The following is a 17,454-nucleotide window of genomic DNA, read 5'->3' on the forward strand; positions in this document are numbered from 1 at the left end:
CAAGGGGGAGATAATGTAACACTCTGTAAATTCGGAGTAGGTGTGGATGTGTTAAATAGTGTTTATTTGATATTTTAGACATGTGAATTCCTATCGGGATGAGTATGGGTGGAAATAGTTGTTTTGGAATCAAGACGGAGAGTGAGGTGCATAAGATTCGATAGAATCGACTAATTTATAAAATATCTGTCTTTAAGCCTGATTTCATGCATTTCTGTTAGGAATTTGGGAAAACATAAAACAATAAAGTTGTAGCCCATTGAAATAAATTTCCAATGATATAGTGTGGAGCCTGAACGGATCTTTGTGTGAAAAGTTATGCATGTTGTACTCAACGATATGCAGTATGCATGCTCAGGTGCGCTCCCAGCTAGTCCCGTGCGCGGCCGCGCACTTGTGGCAGTGCTACTGCCCTTGCTGCACGTTCAGGTGCATGTTTGAGCCTTCATCTACATGGGAGCGCACCCAGGGGTCATTTTAATAGCCCTATCTCATCCCCACACCCCAAAACACGAAACCTTTCCCTAGAAAGGGAAGCTCTCAAGAACCTAACTTCCTTCAAGAACCCTCCACCATCCAAGGTATAAGTTCCAATGATGATTTTAAGTTAATTTCAATTCTGCAACACCTTATTAACATGGTTGAACCCTTCAAATCATTAGATATTCGATTTAGACATTATTGTTTAGAAAAGAAATTCTAGAAATCTAATTCAAGTGGATTGAATGTCAAAAAGGTAATATTTTCACCCTCCAATTGATTATAGCAGTGGATTAATTATTATAGACTCTAAGTTCATGAGATATGAGTTGATGGGTTTGATAGAAAAGCATGAACGGTTATAATTTTAGGTTGTTGATTGTTGAATATTGATTAATGTTGTTGTTTATCTTATGGGTGATGAAGAATGATATTGATTATAGCAATTTGAGATTTTAGAATTATCTAGGAGTAAGATAATGGGTTGTTGGGTGCAGAGACACCATTAATATAGGTTATGAAGCTTTATCATTAATATAGGTTATGAAGCTTTATGGCCACCAAGTGTTTGATAAAATACCTAAGTGACCAAAACATGAGTATTATTGCTAATATGGTATCCCTTTGACTCATATTGCTATAGATTAAAGTTGAAAGGGTTGGTGAATGTTGTATTACGCTCAAGAGAAGTGAAGATATGTGAGGCTAAATCTCTATGTTTGGGAATGTTAATTTTTCTCCCTACACTACGCTTCTTTTACAACATTACTAATTGCCTCAGAAATATAATTAAGCTTAGTTCCTTGAATAGTTGTAAAACTCCTATTCTCTAGCTTCGTAATTCATATATGACTTTCATTATGAACATTGTGAGTTCAGTGCGTAATCAATATAGACTTGTGTTTGATTCCCACGAGTCTCAGTCTAGATTACTCAGCATGTCATAAACAGTTGAAGCTACAGTTCTCATAATCAGTTCATGAATACATGTCTCAGTCTAGTTCTATTCAGCATTCTAGTATCATGTAACCCAATATGGTTCAGTATTTCAGTATCATGTATTACAGTATGATTCTTAGTTCCTGATCTTAAATCCTTGAATATTGAACACCTGCATTTGGGCCTGAGGCTGCAGTTTATGTTTTATGCATCTTTGGGCCTAAGGCCGCAGTTTATGCTTGATGTATCTTTGGGCTTGAGGCCGCATTTTATGCGTTATGCATCTTTGGGCTTGAGGCCGCAGTTATGTATATGTATCCATATCCCATATATATATATATATATATATATATATATATATATATATATATATATATATAGGGCCAGACAGCTATTTTATTTATTGAGATAAACATGAGGTTCATCATTAAGAAGATGGAGTATTCATATCCTTACTTCCTTTGTTCAATTCAGTTATCAAATATCAGTTATCATTCCAGTTATTAGTTATCAGTTATCAGTTCAGTTTCAGATTCAGTATTTATACTTCTTTCTTTCAGTTATTTTACATACCATTGCAATTCAAATGTACTGACGTTCTTTTTGCCCGAGGCCTACATATCACGATGCAAGTAACAATTTATAGGTTGCCGATTCAGAGGGCTAGGATTCTCGTACCAACTATTTGGTGAGCCACAGTTCTTTCGGGGCATTACCATTACCTTACAGTCTTTCAATATTTTCAGACAGTCCGTATTTCAGTACTTCATTAGAGGCTTCATAGACTAGAGAACAGTTAGACAGAGCCACAGTCTTTTCATGTTAAGCAATATTGGCTACAGATATGTTTCAGACTTATATTAGTGTTTCCGCACTTGATTTATATCATTCAAACTTTCAGTATATCAGCATGTGTTAGTTTATCTTCTGCATTCAATAAGTTATAATACCACATGTTGATTCAGCTAGTTAGTTGGTTCGCTCAGCCACATATAGTCAGGCTCCGGGTGCCGTGTTACGTCCAGGCCTAGGTTCGGGGCGTGACAAAGCTTCGAATAGAGAATTTTAGCCTTGTTGTCTTTCTCCTCCTTTGTTGTAGGATGCATTTTCTTGATCAACTTTAGATGACTAGAAAGAGGTGTACTAATTTTCTTAACATTCTTCATAGCAAAGCGTTCAAGTACATATTCGATGTATTTCTCCTGAGAAATCAATACCTTTCTTCTATTCAAAGCCTTTTACCACTAATCGAGCTTTATATCTGACCAGCTTGCTATTTTTATTTTTCTTGAGTTTAAATACCCACTTGCACTTGAGTGGTCTTTACCTTTTGAATGTTCAACCAGCTTGTACGTGTTATTGTTTTGGCTGAAGTTCATCTCTTCATGCATGGCTTTCATTCGTTGGTTCTTTTCTGTATAGGACAACATCTCCTTAAGACATTCTGGCTCCCCCTCATTACTGATGAAGGCATAGTCTGAGGAAGTGTACTTAGACCAATCTACCATCTGCCTTTCTAATCTCCTCAGATGTTGAGGTTCTTCTTCTTTCTGAGTAGGGTACTCCATTTACTTTGAATCATCATCAATTTTCTCCCCTTGCTCAATGATGTCTCCCAAACTCACACCACTAATTTAGGTTACGAGGCAATCGATGCACTAATAAATATCCAACGTGAGTCGGGGTCGATTCCACAAGGAGCTTGATGTGGGATTAGGTATATACCTAGTGTGAATGTGTGACGTGTTTTTGGTTTTGGATTAGGTATTTTCAATTGTTGTTTCTACTTCTACTTTTATGCTGCTACTTGTAATTGTAAAGCTAAGAGACAATGTTTTTGGTTTTGGTTGTTTTTCAAGTTATAAAAGATCTAGTGTTACGACTTCCGCCTAGTCGGTTACCTAACAGATTTATAGCTTTAGGGCATAGTTGGTATATCGGGATACAATATAGCAATGATACGTAATCACTCACTCTATACCGCTCGGTATTTTGAGTGATTTTGCCCAATTCGGATTTCACAAGTTCAAATGGGTATCTCACGAAACAAGTGATAAATGCTCAAGTCGGGTCTTACTATCTCTAGATTCAACCCTTTAATTGGGGCTATCAATTTTTTGAGTTCACCCCAATTTCTTGTTATCTAAGTTTTCCTAGACTAAGTCTCACTTTCTCAAGTATAAACTAAGTCAATTAGGCATGAATCAATGTTTGCAACCATCAATTCTCAAATTCAAGCAAGAACTAGGCTAAAATCCATACACCCAATCAAAAATAAGCCCTAAATCAATCACCCATTAAGTACATATACTAGGGTTGGGTCACAACCCTAGCTAAAGGTTTAGCTACTCATGGACAATGAAGAAATTAAAGAAGAAACTAAGATAAAATGTATAATAACTGATTAAAGAAATAAAATCTAATGTTTAAATGCTAAACTAGTACAAAGTTACCCAATACAGTAAATAAAAACTGCTCTGAATGTTCAGGTGCACCAAACTTAACCTAAAAATGACAAAAAGATCTATTTATACCCAAGTGAAAATATCTAACAAAATTGCTCCTGCGAAGGTTGTGCGGCCGTACAATTCTGTGTGCGGTCCGCACTTTGAGACTGACTGGTGGGTATGGCTTTCTGCGGTCGCACAAAAGTGAGATGCGTCCGCACTTCTTCTAATTGTGCGGACCGCACATTTCTGAGTACGGCCGTACTTTTGGTCTTGGATAATATCAGGGCTTCACTCTATGGACCGTACATTTGTGAGTGCGGTCGTATTTTGGCATCATGCGGCCGCACAATAATGATGCGGTCTGCACATCTTCTAGCACCCAAAACTAGAGGTATCTGAATCTAGTCTTCTGTGGCCGCACAATAATTGTGCGGACCGCACTCTATGAATGGATTCCATCAGTGCCTCTTCAAAGTTTGCGGCCGCACATAGTATTGTGTGGTCCGCACTGTAGCCCTTTTTGTCTTGTTTTGGTTCTTGTCCAATCTTACTCCTTTTTAGTTGATTTTTACTTCTTTGGCTCGTTTCTCAATATTCCTGCAAGAAAGTACATTTCATAGTTCTCGAGAATACCTTTAAGCATTTTTGAGCTAAAACGTAAGTAAAAGAGAGCAAATAAGCGGTCAAAAATCCTTACTTATCAACTCCCCCAAACTTAAGCTTTTATTTGTCCTCAAGTAATTAAGGCAATTTACCACCTCCACTAGAAAAGGGCTATTTCAGTTGGCCTAAGTTGATTCAAACAAAAATCAATCGGGACCAACAATTACCCACACGCTCATGAATCATTAACAAGCCTATGAATTGAATGTTAAAGCACAAATGGCTCTAATGTGACGCTTGAGCATCAATGGTTGACTTTGTTCATCAAGGAAGCTTGCACTTTCATGCAGGTCACTGTGGATCCCAAAATCCTCCTCTTATACTCTTCGGAAGCTCATCTCAGTCACGAATGAAGAATTCAATTCAATGACTCAAGAAAGATTCGCCCATCACTCTCAAAAGAATGTCACAAGCCCGGCTCTAAGTACCATATGCTTTCCCCTCATGTAGATCACCACTAATGAAACCTCGTTCGGCTTGAAATCACGTAGGGCATTTTCGGCATGTAATGAAGGCTTTTTGACTAAGGAGGGAAATATCAGAATGGAATTGGTTCATCTCCCCTTTAGCACTTCATATTCTCTTTTTGGCTCTTAATTTGCCGACTCTTTGAGTCATTTTCTTTTCCCATAGGGAGACTAGAGGGACTTGACATCACTCTTTATTTGCCATGCTATTCATACTTTCCTTCTTTGTTGTCCATGCTTTGAACTTTTGCTTTCTTTTGCATCTTTTCAACCCTTTCACATTATTTACTTTCTTTTTGTGTTTTTCTTTAGTTCTTCTTTTCTTTTTCTTTGCCTTTCCTCTTCTTCATTTCTTTTCTCTTTTTTTTTGTGCCTTGAGACCATCTTTAAACTCCTCGTCTCTCCCCCAAACTTATGTTTTTGCCATTGAATCACATGAGTGCTAAAGAAAGTTCAGGTGCCAAGAGAGAGTCACTATAAAACTGGTAAAGGCATGTAATGTGGTTATCGAATAAAACGGCTTTAGGCTCAAAAGGGTTTACTAAGGATGATATCATTGGTGGGCAATGGAAGGTTTCAAAACGGGTCAAAGAAAGCCTACAATCACTTCTCAAGCCAGGCTAACTTAGAATTTAGCTTGGAAATACATTCGGGGCAAGTTCTAGACCACTCGCACAGGTACTTGGACTTGTAACAAAATACCTCACCTCTCACACAACCGGATTGTCAAAGAGAAGAGAGTCAAGGTCCCACAACAATCGCATTCAAGATTGAAAATTGCTAATGGTTCAACTAAACCACCCGATGATTGCCAAAGTCAACACAAGAGTCACAAGGTCACTAACTAAGGCTATTTCTTTACAAATACTTGTTTTTAACCATAAGCACGTAGTTAAGTGTATTGGTACCAAGTGAAGCATGCTTGACCCTTATTTATTCATTAATACTACTTGTTTCTACCTAATCATCAAAAACTGACTCGAACCATTAAGAAGGTTGTCACGCCATCCATCATTGAGAAAAGCCACCCGGTTCACACAAGACCCACCTTTGGAAAGAACCATAGCATTAAGAAAACCAAAGGCTTATTGTTCACTAAAATATAAAAAGAAGCTAACAAATCAAAAAGAAGCTAATAAAGTAACTAAGAAGCTATACTATTAAGAAAACAAAATGAAGAAGCTAAGAAATACAATACTGAAAGTAAGGCAAATGAATATACAAACCGAGAGGAATAGAAAATATGCAAGCGAGATGAATATATACATAATGAGGGAGAAAATAAAAATAAAAATAAAAGAAAAGGAGTATTAAAGTTATTACATGCCCAAATGTAATTAATTATTATCACAGTCATCTAAAATAGACCACCCCCCAGAAAAAGAATAAGTATTGTCCTCAATGCTTAGAAACATCAAAACAATAGAGAGTAAAGAAAACTCCCTATGTGGTCTCAGGATGACTGGCAGCATCACCACCCTCCGTCTCCTCCAACTTTATCTCATCATCACCGAGCTGAGGGACAACAAGGATGGTGAGAATCTGAAGTATCTCCTCAGCAATGGGGGTAGTGAGATTTGGCTCATCAGACTGGCCAGCTGGTGCCTCTGCTGATGGTGCCTTTGGGTCAACCGGTACTTATGGATCTGTCTCCATCAGTAGGTCAAAGGGAAAATCACCCGCTGCTGCTATCTTCTTCACCTCCCTGCTCAAACTCTCCACTACTTTCTTTGAAGCCTGGGATTTCCTCATCTTCCTCACCTGCTTGCTCAACTCCTTAATAGCACCCCCGTGAGCCACCAGAGTATCCATAATAGTCTTCTGGTTGTCTAGAATATTCTTCAATGTTTCCTCCACTGACAGAGGGACCTGTGGTGCTGCTGGGGTGGAAGACTATGCTGCAACAGTACTGGATATGTCAGACAACTTAGAAGTGGTTGTCTGCATCCAGTTGTTGAGGCTCGCCAAAGTCTGGGAGACTCGCAGCACAGTGAGAGGATAAGTGGATGAGGTTGGCACTGGTACTGCAACTGATGGCCTAGAAGATGAAGATGGTGGCATGGCGGCTGTCCCGATAGAAGGCCCGGCTGCTGTGGAAGGCATGGAAGACGTAGATGGATCAGCAGCAGCCTCACAACCCACCACCGATGGCTCCTTAGACTTACCAATGGTGGTAGTGATATTACCCTTAAATTTTGGTTTGTCAGCACCCTGGAGGTGGTACCATGAGAAAGGCTTCTTGGCCTTTGCTTTTGTGTCATATGGCCTTGGCTCCCCCTTGGCATCATTAAAATACTTTGTGAGGGTGTCTGGATAATTGTAAGACTTTTTACTTTTTTGGACCGCCAATGTGATGTTGGTTGACATGATTGCACCCACATTGATCGGGTACCCTACTATAATAGAAGCCACCAAACCTGCCCAGGGAAGTGAGAGGTTGTTCTCGTTCAAACTCGGATCAATCCGGCTACACATAAAGGTTTGTCACCCTTTAGCTTCAAAGTTAAGGGTGGCCCGGAGGATAGGAACTCCTGCCATAATCCATTGTAGTGATGGTCCTCGGGCGGCCAAACTCTCAGCTAGCCACGGGCGAGCTACGTCACCCAGAGGCAACTTCTCTAGGTACTGGACTGCCTCCATGTCTTCGAATCCCACATAAGTGTTCAAAGAGCAGGCGTCGAAGCGGTCTTTCAAATTTCTCACCTTTGTCATTGACACTATGGGTGAACCACTTCCACCCCTTGCGCTCGTGGAACAGTCTAAGGACATTTGGATTTGGAATATCCAAATCCTTCATTAAAAACTGTCGCTCCAGTGTGAGCAACCTCTATGGCCACAATTCCTGGAACTTGTTAAAAGATGTCAAGCTCACGAACTGCTCCTCTCACATTTCCTTTTTCTTTGACCTCTCCAGGCCGCCCACTTGAGTGTCCCCCCCCTCTTTACCATCATCCGGGACATTATCATCATCGACATCAATAGGTACTGGTGAACTGGATTCTAAGGACTCTATGGCCCTTTCTCTCCCCGTGGTTGGCTTTTTGGCAATGGGCTTCGATTGCACTCGCAAGGGAGAGTGTCTTTTCCTCTACCTCGGAAGGGTTAGACTATCCCTTTTGATGTATATCCTCCACCATGTGATCTAACCATTGTCTGCAATACAAGGTACATAGGTCAGTTGAGTTCAAAACACTTCAAACATTTACAGAACAATTGCAGCACAACAGTTATCAAAGGAGAGAGTGCGGACCGCACAATAATGAGTGCGACCGCAGACTGTCTAGTGCAGACCGCACAATTATGAAGTGCGGTCGCACATATTTTTATGCGGCCGCACAATGTTTTCTATGGACCGCACAATTGTGAGTACGGTCCGCACTTTGCAAGCGCAACATTTACCCTAATCAAGTGGTCTGCGGACCGCACAAATTTGTGTGCGGACGCACAATCTAAGCATTTACGACAGTAAAGTTAGGGTTCATGCAATGTTTCACAATTTAGACATGACATGCACAAATTAACATGATTAATGATCTACCCAGTCCCTAATGAACATATATGAAACTACCCACATGATTTTAAGCAGCCTTGTTTAACAATTGACAATTTAGGTCTAACAACTCACACCACAAAACAAAAACGAAAAGAAATTTCAAAATCTAAAAATGTAATGAACATACCAGTTATGAAGGATGCAGGTAAGAATCTACATTGATGAAATAAAGGAAAATTGTGAATTAATCGATTGTGCACTGTGTTTGCTTAGGGTTCAAGATTTCAGAGTGGTAAAGTTGTGAATAGTGTCTCGGGGTTCTATTTGTAGGTTGACCAAGCCACCCCAAACTTTACCTGGACCTCAAAGCAACTCTGCGGTCTGCATAAAAGTGAGGGTGGCTGCAGAATTTGTGCGGACCGCATAATTTTGTGTGTGGCCGCAGATTGGCTAAGAATTTTGACAGGCCAACTTTAGAGAACTTCAATTTTTGTCTTCCAGTTGTGCGACCGCACATAGAATTGTGCGGCCGCAGAGTGATTTCTGCTGCTACCTTTAGAATTGTGAGGTCTGCACCATTAATGTGCGGTCCGCACTCTTTCAATACTTAGCCAAAGATTTTGACACAGTCCCTGCAATGCACATCCATTCCTGCATGCACTTCAAAACTAGTTAGCACAAAACAAAGCCTATCTAATGAAAAATAAAAGAAAAATACACATGGGTTGCCTCCCAAGAAGCACCTGATTTAACGTCGCGGCACGACGCAGGTTACCATCAAGCACGTGAAATGAATTAACGCCACAATGTGGCCATCATCAACTTTGCCAAGATAATGTTTTACCTGGTGACCATTGACTCTAAACACTTCATCATTCTTGTTCTTCAACTCCAATGCACCAAAGGGTGTTACATGCACAACCTCAAATGGACCACTCCACTTGGATTTCAATTTTCCCGGAAACATCCGCAATCGAGAATTGAACAATAGCACAAGATTGCTTTCTTCGAACTCCTTTTTCCGGATGTACTTGTCATGGAGGTACTTCATCTTGTCCTTGTATAAGGACGAACTTGAATATGCATGGAACCGGAATTCATCAAGCTCATTCAATTGTGCCACCCTTAAGATGGCGGCGACATCCCATTCAAGATTAAGCTTCTTCAATGCCCAAATAGCCTTGTGCTCAAGTTCCATCGGTAGGTGATAAGCTTTCCCAAACACAAACCGATATAGAGACATACCAATCGATGTTTTATAAGCCGTCCTATAAGCCCAAAGAGCATCATCAAGATTATTTGACTAATCCGTCCGGTTGGCATTCACGGTCTTTGACAAAATACTCTTGATCTCCCGATTGGAAACTTAAACTTGCCCGCTTGCTTGAGGATGATATGGGGTCGAAACTTTGTGAGTAACACCATACTTTGTAAGTAAGGTATCAAAATCTTTGTTGCAAAAGTGCGATGCCCCATCACTAATAATGGCCCTTGGAGTACAAAACCTTGTGAAGATGTTCTTTTTCAAAAATGACACCACAATTTGAGCTTCATTGTTGGGCAAAGCCACGGCTTCAACCCACTTTGACACATAATCCACAACTACCAATATGTAAGTGTTACCGTAAGAGTTCACGAACAGACCCATGAAATCAATGCCCCATACATCAAAAATGTCAATCTCCAAAATGGTGGTGAGGGGCATCTCGTTTTTCTTCGAAATCCCACCGGACCTTTGACATTCATCACAACACTTGACGAGACCTCTAGCGTCCTTGTAAAGAGTAGGCCAATAGAATCCACAACTCAACACTTTTGTTGTCGTTCTAGCTCCATCATGGTGACCACCATATGGCAAAGAGTGGCAAGCCTCAAGAATTTCCATTTGTTCCTACTCCTGTACACATCGTTGAATCACACATCGGTACAAATCTGGAAAAGATAAGGCTCATCCCAATAATAGTCAAGGCAATCCCGTTTGAGCTTCTTCATTTAGTTTGAAGAGAACTCATTCGGTACAATGCCACTCACAAGATATATGGCAAAGTCGGCGAACCATGGCATCGCGGTCATAGAAATGGCTAGGATTTTATCATCGGGGAATGAATCATTTATCTCAAGGCCATCATATGGCCTCTCCACTTCCTCCAAATGAGACAAGTTGTCCGCCACTTGGTTTTCACTACCTTTGCAGTCTTGAATCTCCAGATCAAACTCTTGCAAAAGAAGCACCAACCGCATTAGTCTTACTTTAGAATCTTTCTTGCTCATCAAATATCGAAGCGCCGCATGGTCGGTGTGAACAATCACCTTTGTACGAATCAAGTAAGCGCGGAACTTTTCCATAGCAAAAACAATAGCAAGGAGTTCTTTTTCGGAAACTGTGTAGTTGACTTGGGCATCATTCATGGTCTTACTAGCATAATAGACCGGGTGGAAGATTTTGTTGATACGCTGCCCCAAAACGGCTCCGACCGCCAAATCACTTGCGTCACACATGAGCTCAAAAGGCAAGCTCCAATCTGGTGCGATGATAATTGTAGTAGTAGTCAGCTTGAACTTGAGCAATTCGAATGCCTTCATACAATCCTCGTTGAAATGGAACTTGGCATCCTTTTCCAAAAGTTTACACAAGGGGTTCGCCACTTTAGAAAAGTCTTTGATGAATTGGCGATAGAACCCCGCATGACCCAAGAAACTCCTCACACCCTTCACGGATGTAGGGGAGGGAGTTTGGAGATCACCTCAACTTTGGCCTTGTCGACCTCAATACCATGCTTTGAAATTTTATGGCCGAGGACTATGCCCTCTTCGACCATGAAGTGATATTTCTCCCAATTCAAAACCAAGTTTGTCTCCTCACATCTTGCTAAGACCTTATCCAAGTTGTTCAAGAAATTATTGAAGGAATTCCCAACCATAGAGAAATCATCCATAAAGACCTCAAGAATATCCTACACCGTGTCGGTGAAGATGGCCATCATACACTGTTAAAAAGTCATCGGTGCATTGCATAACCCAAATGGAATCCGCGAGAATGCGAAAGTACCAAAGGGACAAGTGCAAGTAGTATTTTCTTGGTTCTCAGGAGCAATGAGAATTTGATTGTAGCCGGAAAATCCATCAAGGAAACAATAAAAAGCTCGTCCGGCCAACCTGTCAAGCATTTGATCAAGAAATGGATACGGAAAATGATCTTTTCGAGTGACTTTGTTGAGCTTCCGATAGTCCATGCACACTCTCCACCCGTTCAACGTTCTTGTAGGAATAAATTCGTTCTTGTCATTGGTGACCACAGTTATGCCCCCTTTCTTTGGGACACATTGCATCGGAGAGGTCCACGAGATGTCGGAAATGGGGTAAACTACCCCAGCATCCAACCACTTTATGATCTCCTTCTTTACCACCTCTTGCGTTGCTTCATTTAACCTTCTTTGATGTTCAATGGAGGGTTTGGCATCCTCCTCAAAAATAATCTTATGCATGCAAAAGGCGGGGATTATACCCCGAATATCTGCCAGTGTCCATCCTATAACTTTCTTTCTCTTTTGAAGCACCGCCAAAGTAGAATTTTCCTGCACATTAGTCAAGCAAGAGGAAAGAATAACAGGTAAAGTAAAACAAGGGACAAGAAACTTATACCTGAGTTGTGAAGGAAATGGCTTTAACTCCAAAGTGGGAGGCTCCTCGATCGGGGGCTTTGTTGGAGGAGTCTTCCGGTTCTCAAGATCTAAGGACAATTTTCGGGATTCATAAGTATACGACCCCATTCCTTGTAATGCATTTACACATTCCACATAGTCATCCTTCACATCATCATCATGATTAAGCAATACGACCTCCAAAGTATCATCAACATTCATCATGGCACTAGCATCATCAACAATCACCACGGTGACTAAGTCCACAAATGAACAAACTTCGTTGCTATTCGGTTGCCTCATAGATTTGCACACATGGAAAACCACCTTTTCATTGCCCACCCAAAAGGTGAGCTCACCGGCTTCCACATCAACAAGGGCCTTCCCCGTAGCAAGGCTAGGTCTACCCAAGATAATAGGCACCTCATAGTCCACTTTGCAGTCAAGGATCACAAATTCCGCCCGGAGGATGAACTTATCAACACGAACCAACACATCATCAATAATACCTAATGGTCTCTTCATAGTACGATCCACCATTTGTAACCTCATAGATATGGGTCTTGGTTGCCCAATTCAAAAAGTTTTGAACCCCGAGTAGGGCATCAAGTTGATACTCGCCCCTAGATCACATAGAGCTTTGGCAAAGTCGGCGCTTCCAATAGTGCAAGGGATTGTGAAAGCGTCGGGATCTTCCAATTTCTGAGCCATTGAGTGCACAATAGCACTCACTTGATGTATCATCTTGATAGTCTCACAATTCATTGATCTTTTCTTTGTCACCAAATCTTTCATGAACTTTGCATAACCGGGCATTTGTTCCAACGCCTCAACCGATGGCACATTAATGGATAAGCTCTTCATCATATCAATAAACTTCATGAATTAGTTCTCACTATTTTGCTAGGCGAGCCTTTGAGGGTATGGAGGAGGAGGCCTTGGCATTGGTGCCTTGTCCTTTGGCACTACCGGTTCTGGTATGTCAATCACGTGTTCCCTAGACGGGTTCACTTCTTCTTGGGTCTACTCCGCACTCTCATCAATATCAAATTTCACCTCTTCATTAGATTGAACCACATTGCTTGGAATCTCATCTTCTTGAACCACTACATCATCATCCACAATTCTTCTTTGATTTGAGGTGGTTTCATCTCCACCTCTTCCACTCCTTGTTGTTATGGCCATGGCATGTCCCGTGTTTATTCCACCCTTCGGGTTCACCACCGTATCACTAGGTAGTGCCCTCTTAGGACGAGTGTTTAAAGCTTGCAAGATTTTCCCCAATTGAACTTCCAAATTGCGGATTGAAGTGTTGTGAGAGGCTAATTGAGCATCAGAGTCGTCATTTTTCTTCATCATTTGTTTGAACATATTTTCAATCTGTCCCATCTCATTGTTGGAAGAACTAGAACCTTGATATGGATAAGGAGGCGGGTTGTTTGGTTGTTGATACATCGGGGGCCTTTGAGAGCCCGGCCCCCGATTCCCTTGGTTATCGTTCCAACCCCCTTGGTTGTAGCCTCCCCAATATCCTTGATTGTTGCCACCCCAATTGCCTTGTTTGCCTTGTTCCAATTACCTTGATTATTGTTATTGTTCCAATTACCTTGATTATTTGTACCACCACTCCAATTGCCTTGATGGTTTTGATTGTTCCAATTTCCTTGATTTCCTTGAGATCTCCATTGTTGATTCGGGCCTTGTGAGTTGTTCCTTTGTACATATTGCACTTCTTCCTCTTGCTCATTATATGATTCGTCTTGGTCGAGCCCACTATCATCTTACACAAATTGTTCTACACGGTTTTGCACTTTAACACTTTTTGCCTTCGCTTGTTCACCATCATATTGACAACTTCCATTGCATTTACTTGCTTAGGACCTTGAACCTGTTGAAGTTGAGCTTTGGCCAATTTATTCATTATAGTGGTCAACTCGGCAATTGCTTGCCCATGATCGTGCAATTCTTTGTGTAGGTGAATCACATTTGAATCACCTTGAGGAACATTTGCTCTACTTTGCCATGCGGATGAGGTATCCGCCATTTCATTTAAGATTTCGCAAGCTTCGGCTTATGGTGTTGTCATGAAATTTTCACCGGCAAGTTGGTTGACCATGCATTGATTAGTAGTATTGATCCCCCTGTAGAAGGTTTGTTGAATCATAGCTTCGGTCATGTCATTATTCGGGCACTCTTTCAGCATAGTGCGGTACCTCTCCCATATCTCATGCAAAGGCTTATTAGATTCTTATTTGAATACTAGAATCTCGTCTCTAAGAGTAGCCATATGCCTAGGAGAAAAGAATTTGCCAATGAAACTTTCTGCCAATTCATCCCATGTATGGATAGAATGGTTTGGCAATCTTTCTAACCAGTCCAAGGCTTTCCCCCGTAGAGAAAAGGAAAATAGTCTTAACCTTAAAGCATCCTCAGAAACGTTGGTATATTTACTACCCCAGCAGGTGTTCACAAATCCTTTCACGTGCTTATATGCATTTTGATTCGGAGCCCCGGTGAAGAATCCCCGTTTCTCAAGCAGTGTAAGCATAACATTTGTGATTTGGAAGTTGCCCGACCTAATACGGGGCGGTACTATGGCACTTGCGTACCCTTCATTCGGCAACACTCGGTGTGGAGCCGCTCTTGGTAGATTTGGGGGAGAAACGGGAATGTTGTCTTGAGGCGGTCGGCCTCGTCTATTTGCTTGAGGTTTAAGAGGGACCTCTTCAACTGGGTCATCTTCCACGTCTATATCCCCCAAAGGCATGTTTCCGAGAGGATCATTATTGAGAGCCATTTTTTTTGTACCTATAATCGATTAACAAAAAGGTTAGTAACCTGGAAGGAAAAGAGGACATGTCACACACAAAACCAAATATATAGCTAAATCTGTTTTTAGCTCCCCGACAACGGCACCAAAAATTGATGTCGCCCAAACTCACACCACTAATTTAGGTTGTGAGGCGGTCGATGCAATATTAAACACCCAACGTGAGTCGGGGTCTATTCCACAGGGAACTTGATGTGGGATTAGATATATACCTAGTGTGAATGTATGACGTACCTAAAATTACACTTCCATATTTTCAATTGTTGTTTCTACTTCTACTTTTACGCTACTGCTTGTAATTGTAAAGCTAAGAGACAATGTTTTTGGGTTTGGTTGTTTTTCAAGTTATAAAACATCTAGGGTTGCAACTTCCGCCTAGTCGGTTACCTAACGGATGTATAGCTTTAGGGTATATTTGGTTGATCGAGATACAATATAGCAATCACACGCAATTACTCACTCTATACCTCTCGGTAGTTTGAGTGATTTTTCCCAATTATGCTTTCTCAAGTCCAAATGGGTATCTCACGAAACAAGTGATAAATGCTCAGGTCGGGTCTTACTATCTCTAGATTCGACCCTTTAATTGTGGCTATAAATTTCTTGAGTTCACCCCAATTTTTGTTAGCCAATTTTTTCTAGACTTAGTCTCACTTTCTCAAGTATAGACTAAGTCAATTAGGCATGAATCGATATTTGCAACAATCAATTCTCAAATTCAAGCAAGAACTAGGCTAAAATTCATATACCCAATCACAAATAAGCCATAAATCAATCACCTATTAAGTACCCATACTAGGGTTGGGTCACAACTCTAGCTAAGGGTTTAGCTACTCATGGACAATGAAGAAATTAAAGAAGAAACTAAGATAAAATGCATAATGATTGATTAAAGAAAGAAAATCTAATGTTTAAATGCTAAACTAGTACAAAGTTGCCCAATACAGTAAATAAAAACTGCTCTGAGTGTTCAGATGCACCCAACTTAACCTAAATATGATAAAAAGATATATTTATACCCAGCTGAAAATATCTGACAAAGTTGCCCTTGCGAAGGTTGTGCGGCTGCACAATTCTGTGTGCGGTCCGCACTTTGAGACTGACTGGTGGGTATGACTTTCTGCAGTCGCACAAAAGTGAGATGCGGCCCCACTTTTTCTAATTTTGCAGACAGCACATTTCTGAGTGCGGCCACACTCTTGCTCTTGGACTGGATCAGGGCTTCACTCTGCGGACCGTACATTTTTGAGTGCGGTCGCATTTTGGCATCTTGCGAGCGCACAATAATGATGTGGTCCACACATCTTCAAGCACCCAAAATTAGAGGTCTCTGAATCTAGTCTTCTGCGGCCGCACAATAATTGTGAGGACCGCACTCTGTGAATGGATTCCATTAGTGCCTCTTCAGAGTTTGCAACCGCACACAGTATTGTGCGGTCCGCACTATAGCCCTTTTTACCTTGTTTTGGTTCTCGTCCAATTTCACTCCTTTTTGAGTTGATTTTTACTTTTTTGGCTCGTTTCCCAATATTTCTGCTTTAAAGCACATTTCATTAGTTCTCGGGAATACCTTTAAGCATTTTTGAGCTGAAACATAAGTAAAAGAGAGCAAATAAGCGGTCAAAATCCCTACTTATCACTCAATAACCTCATCGGGTTGCTTTCCCTGCTCGGAAACCTCGTTTGTTGTACTTTCTGTACTTGTAGGATTATTAGAAGTAGAAAGAATGGAAACAGAGCTAGGGACTACACCATTCTTTTACTTTGCCTTTTCTGACTAATTACTAGAAGTTTCAACTTTACCTTTTTGGAAGATTACATCTCTGCTTTTGATGACCTTCATTATAGGATTCCAAAATTTGTACCTAAACCCTTTATCTCCATATCTGATAAATATGTAGGGAATAGATTTATCATCCATCTTTGTTCTCTACTCCTTTGGTACCTGTGCAACAGCTCTAAAATCAAACACCTTCAAATTGGAATAAGATATCTCTGTATTGGTCCAAACTCTTTGTCGGATATCAAACCCCAATGGAACCGACGAACTCCGATTAATCAGGTAACATGCTGTCTGAACTGCTCCACCCCATAAATAACCTAGGTATCTTAGCTATTATGCATACTTCTCACATTTTCAACAACGACGTGATTCATCTTCTTAGCTACACTAATGTGTTGTGGGGTTGCAGGAACTATATTTTTATTGCTGATCCCTTGGTTCGACCAATACTCTTCAAATTCTCTTGAATTACACTCACCTCTGTCGGTTTGGAAAATTATTAGCTTTCGGCATGTATTCCTTCTCCCACAACGTGAAACTTCTAGAAAGCTTAAAACACCTGATCTTATATTTTCAAAATATAAACCCACAACTTTCGTGAAGTATCATCAATAAAAAATAAAAAAAATATGATGACCGCCCACCAATTCTATCTCCGTTGGACCACAAATATTAAAATATACCAAATCAAGTATATTCAGTTTCTTT

The sequence above is a fragment of the Nicotiana tabacum genome, chromosome 19 (assembly GCF_000715075.1).
Source record: "Nicotiana tabacum cultivar K326 chromosome 19, ASM71507v2, whole genome shotgun sequence".
NCBI lineage: Eukaryota > Viridiplantae > Streptophyta > Magnoliopsida > Solanales > Solanaceae > Nicotiana > Nicotiana tabacum.